The 5,546-nt window shown below is 34.8% G+C and overlaps 1 long non-coding RNA gene across 5 annotated transcripts; it reads left to right on the forward strand.

The window, feature by feature from the left end:
- The first annotated feature begins 733 nt into the window (after positions 1-733).
- On the forward strand, positions 734-5,318 carry LOC113328963. Of its 5 annotated transcripts, none has more exons than XR_003349663.1 (11): positions 734-927; positions 1,202-1,256; positions 2,814-2,908; positions 3,044-3,293; positions 3,384-3,539; positions 3,666-3,800; positions 4,166-4,201; positions 4,313-4,383; positions 4,577-4,653; positions 4,805-4,900; positions 4,987-5,318. It is a non-coding gene; the product is annotated as an uncharacterized LOC113328963 (long non-coding RNA). The 5 variants fall into 5 exon arrangements; XR_003349661.1 differs by having other exon boundaries at positions 909-1,039; XR_003349665.1 differs by having other exon boundaries at positions 909-1,039; positions 4,826-4,900.
- The last annotated feature ends 228 nt before the right edge of the window (positions 5,319-5,546 follow it).

Here is a 5,546-nt window from a genome sequence, read left to right on the forward strand (position 1 = left end):
TCTGTTGTGTGGATAGTGTTTAATCTGTGGACAATATAAATAAGAAAGGTGAAGAAAAAATATATAAACGAATAAATGTTTTTTTTTTTTTTTTGGTATTGGTTGCAGAATCAGTTTCTATATATCTTCGTCATGCACTGGTACTACTACTTATAAGAAGAAGAAATTTCAAAACTAGTGCAACATGATCACGCAAATGAGAAGGATAAGAAAAAGAAGAAGTAACAAAGTAGAAATAGAAGTCGTTATTGATGAGTACATGTTTGGACCCAAAAAAACAAAAGACGGTGGGTGAGTGCACGTTTCACTGTGTCCCGTATACAGCCTATGTATCCATGAGTCGGTCACCTGCACTTGCAGCCTATATATCCATGTGTGAAACGACGGTGGATATATGAGATCTAGGAGGAAGTGTTTTTTAAATGGGTGGAATATGAACCTGAGCAAGTCATTGCGAATGCAATGGCTTGCTGGAATGAATTGACTGGCAAGGATTTGTTGGGCTATTGTATATTATTCCTTATGTTGCAAATCCGAGGGGTGAGCATGGGTCGGTATGGACCGGTTTTCACTTCGTCTGCATCCAGTCCAATTCCAATTCAACTTCCAACAGATTTGCATCTAATGGTTGCACGGATTGTTCCAAAGCACAGCCTTCTTTCCTTGTTCTCTGCCTCTGCTTGGATTGCGATTAACATATCAGTTTTCTTGTTTTCATAGTTAGGATCTCGTTTGACAAAAATTATTAACAAAATTCTCATAGCAAGGTTCTCGAAAAAAGTCCTTTCAAATTTCAACCCCAAATATCCCGACTTATTTGGGTTTGAGAAATTTTTTTATCAGATCAATTGTGGTGCTTTAGAATTCAGTATGTAACGGAAACGTAAACTTCCCAAATGTTGACACCGTGGTCATATTGATGTGAAGGTGAAATTCTAATATCCGGTTCAAATCTTCATGATCAATTCTTTCTTTTTTTTGATGCAAATCAGTTGATTCAATTCAGTGGATGCACCCGTAAAGCTTCAGCAAGTTCAAAGTATAGGATCAATGTTATTAAAACCCCTTTCTTGTTTGTTCAATTCAGACTAAATCCTCAAATCTTATTTTTACTGATCTTTTCTTTTTGTTGATTTGGTTGATTCTCTTTATTGGGTTTTAACCATGTTTCGATTATTGGTTGATTTCATGTTGATTTCAGGTTGATTTCTCAATTTGTCGCGGTTATTAGGGTTTGATTTTACAAACTTCATCAGGTACAGAATTTAGGTTTTTCTTTCAACTTGATTTTATATTAGGGTCTAGGTAATGGATGGATATGTTTAATTGTAACTGATTTTGATGTGAAAGTTTTATCTGATTTTTGGGTTTGTTTAGATTCAGTTGTTAATTGATTTAGTTGCTTACTGATTTTGTCTCATTTGATATGGAAGGATCCTCTGGTACATAGATACTTGGAATGGTAGATAATATATTCTGGTTTTTACTTAACATAGGAAACTGCTTTCGTAATTGAGTAGCATATTCTTATTGAAGGAAAAATGAGATTTATGAAGTCTATATATCTACAGACTACCACCTTTATTGTTGTCACTTGTGAGTACTGATGATATCCTTTGCTATAATATAAGTAATTGATTAGTTCATATACATCATATCAGTCCCACCTTTTTTCTTGGTTAGCAGGTCATACCTTCTCTATCCGTCATATTACAAATTTTCTTGTGGTTGACTCGAGATGTATATATGCTTAGGTATTTTTGCAGTCTTTTGCTTGTGAAAGTGATGTTAAGACTCTGAGAAAAAACTGATTGGAACTGTGTTAGGTATCATATATTTGGATGGGTTTGTAATTTTTGTGTGAATTTGTCATCTTTTAGTTCAAGTTATAGCTGGTTTTCATTGTATATACCATAAATATTGCGTATCTAACATGGTTCGCTAATTTCTGCTTATGATTTTATTACTTAAGATGCTCAATTTGTTATATGTATAGGCTAAAAACCGTGTAGACAGTATGACTAGTTGTTACATTTTTGTATCAAATTTTTTATTCTCGGTATTGACACTAATAAATTTAGAAATCTTGCATCATATGGGTATGTAAAAATGATATTTCAAACTGTTAAAATGAGAAGTTTAACCTTTATATATCATTACCACAGATTTTAAGGTCTCGCTTTTGTTTTCAGTGAATGATTTTAGGGAATGAATGATCTGTGGATCCCCTATGTGCATCTATGTGCATATGTAGTGTCCAAATCTGATAAACGTTAAGGTCTTTGTCTGTCAATCATGATAAATATTCATATCTGATGCCTAAATATTCACCTTAGCTTCTGCTATGAGAATGTTATTCTGCATCTTTATTATATGAATTTGATAATAGGTGAGTGTTCCATTGTCCAACACAAGCAACATATTTCATAGCTTATAGCTTAGTTCAACATTTTACTCTTTGTAAGGAATGTTATTTGCATCATGTGACCTTTTCACATTGACAAGCTCCTCAATGTGAAAATCCTTAAGCAAGGTTGACCGAATCGATTCATCTGTAGGAAGATGAAATTGTTTTTAAATTATTGAGCAGTGGTTGTAAAGTGCATCTTACTGGTTACCATGATGGAAACAGTAATGGTGGAGATTAAGGTGAATCCTATTTTTCTTTTCTTTTGTCTTTAGCTTATGTCTTGTATCAATCATGAGTATTTAGGGCTTGTTCTTAGATGTTTTCCACTTTTACATATGCATAGGCATGTTGGTTTAGGATAAGAAGAATCGATCTCATGGTTAATGTTATATTCTGGTTGCAGAGTGATGTAGCAGCATCTGAAGCAAACAAGGAAAGAGATGATCCAAAAATAAGGAGGAGAAGGAAGTCGAGGCCAAGAAATACGATGACGAAAAGGTAACTGGTTCACCGCATTTTTATGTTTTAATTTTTCTCCTTAGAATTTAATCTTTGCTGGTCATTTTTTATCATCAATATATATCAATTAGAACTCATTTTGAAATCTTTGATGGTTGTTTTGCTTTAATCCAGGATGATGTGGCTTGACTTCTTTAGAAGTAGCCTAAACTCACTCTTACAAGGCCCATGATACCTGACTTTGAAACAAATAACCGCGTTCACTCTTACAACGTGAAAAGCGCCGCCGAGCTTGAGGAGTTAGAAAAGATTCCAAAATTCAAGGCTAGGCCACTGAATAAAAAGGTCGATCAGTTTAGATTTCTTAGTTTTGGACAAGTACCATGGATACCGCTTATACCTGCAATAACGATTAATGGTAGAGGTGAATAGCTTGTCCTTGACTGGTCTGCAAGTTTCGCGTATTGTGTGTATTCTTTTTACTTTTGCTAATACTAGATAGTTTCTGTTGCAGGAAAATCATAATAGGAGAAGACACTTGGACATTGTGGAGCGACGAGTGACAACAGTCTTCTGGGTACTGTTATGTGCATGTTTGATTGAACTACCTTTACTGTTGGCGATAAGCGGCTGATCCCCAACAAAAGAGAAGAGATTAAACTACATCGAGGTAATTTAATATTCTGAGTTCCCTGTTTGCTTTTATGCTATATCAATAAGGTGCAATTGCTTAACCCTGGATTTACAAATCTTGATGATATTTTGTGATGTTGCTGATGAGTATTTGTTGGTGCAGAGATTTTTACACAGTATTATGGAAACTCAAGGAGTCCTGATTGTAGCTTCAAGCTTGCAGATCATACTGGGATTTAGTCAAGTATGGGGGCTTTCTTCGCTGCACACATTAAATTCTTTTCTAAAGATTGTGCTGGTATATAATCTAATTGCAGCTTACTTACTTAGTTCTTCGTGATTGAATCAAAGGTTCTTCACCCCTCTCAGTATAGCACATGCAGTTAGATTGGTTGCAATAATGGTTATTGGTAGAGGTGAATATCTTGTCCTTGTCTTGTAGCGTTTAACATTTGGTAAGTCTTGGGCGTGTAACATTTGGTAAATTACATGTCTGCTTGGATCAGTTTGTCTCAGTTCCCTGTTTTCGGTTATGTCCTGTTTTAGAGTCCTACAGTAAAAGAAGGTTTTGTTCTTCATCAATATTTGATGTTTTATCTCTGCATCTATGGTATTATTGATTTCATGTTGAATAAGCACTAAGATAATCCGTCCCTTAACCAGGTTGCATTCATCAGAAGTTATGCAACTGGTTCTAAGGTGATGGCCTTTGCATCTCAATTGGTTAAGTTATGTTATAGCTTTACCTTGGAATTATGTTAAGTTTTTTTATATTTTTCGAGCCTTCTCATTTGGTATGTGACTGTGTAGCATCCTGTCTCTATGGAACTTGGTGGTAAAATTCCAATTGTAGGTTTTTGAAGTTACAGATCTTGATAAAGGTTAGTTTCAATGGCCTAGAAGCCTTTTTCGTATCGAATTTCCCTTATTGTAAAGAAGTATACACAGTAATTTCATTGTGTATCTTAACTTTCAATAAATCCTTTGTCAATTCTTAATTGTTCCATCCAAACCTTGAAAGTATCGGTACTTATAGGTATGGGCGTTCATAAATTTGTGTTGTGTTTGTAACAGCTGCCGAGATGACTATTTTTGGTTGCTTTTGGACAAATAGCCAAATCTATAGTGCAACACCTCCCCTTCTACTGCATGTAAGTTTCAGAAATGGACGCATTTGTTTCTCCTTGACCTTTATCTCTTGTGCGAAATTTGGATTTATTTTCCCTGGAACCATCTACATTTAGTTTGTCTTGCCAATCAATCCAAAAATAGCAATAACTGACCCATCTCTTTATGCATCAGTAATGAAGTTTATGTGCTTAGGGCCTGCAGTGGTGTACTAAGATTCGTCATGGAAAGTGGTAACAAGGGTTGTTAGGTTGTTTGCTTAACTGTAGAGTAAGTTGTTCATCTTTGCAGCTTGTAATATTCATGACTGTTACGTATCCTTAACAGATTCTGAATTGTTGTGTTTTGATATGTAGGTTCTCTTGATATCCTGGTTACTTTGGAGCTTACACCTTACTGAGAGGCATGATAGTCTCAAAGCATTTTTTATATGTTTCTTTTGGTTTGGCATCAACTCTACAGTTTTAACATTTCAATTCTTGCCTGTCACACGTTGTCGGAACATCGTCTATTGGTTTATCAATTAGTTTAGCATGTTGTTGTTTGAACTTACTAGCTAGCTTGGACATATATTGTTCTGAACTCAAAATTTCCTCTTTTTTTGTGTAATTTTAAACCCAATGGATAAAATGAATGAATGTTAAAATTTTCAGTTTGATTATAAATTTCAGTCAAATTTGAAGTTGTATTTGAATTTTAGTTAATTTGAAGTTGCATTTGAATTCCAGTTTGACTTTAATTTTACTTGACTTTAGTTTGACTTCAATGTCAGTCAGATTAATTCAGATTCAGGCATTTCAGCTGATCTGAATCTGTATTTTTTTTTTATTCTAATTCAAATCTACGACCCACGCGCACGGGGTCAGCATCTAGTTACCGTAAGAAACAGTCTCTGTTCAGAGACCCACGCGTATGG

This window comes from Papaver somniferum, unplaced genomic scaffold (genome assembly GCF_003573695.1).
Source record: "Papaver somniferum cultivar HN1 unplaced genomic scaffold, ASM357369v1 unplaced-scaffold_114, whole genome shotgun sequence".
Taxonomy (NCBI): domain Eukaryota; kingdom Viridiplantae; phylum Streptophyta; class Magnoliopsida; order Ranunculales; family Papaveraceae; genus Papaver; species Papaver somniferum.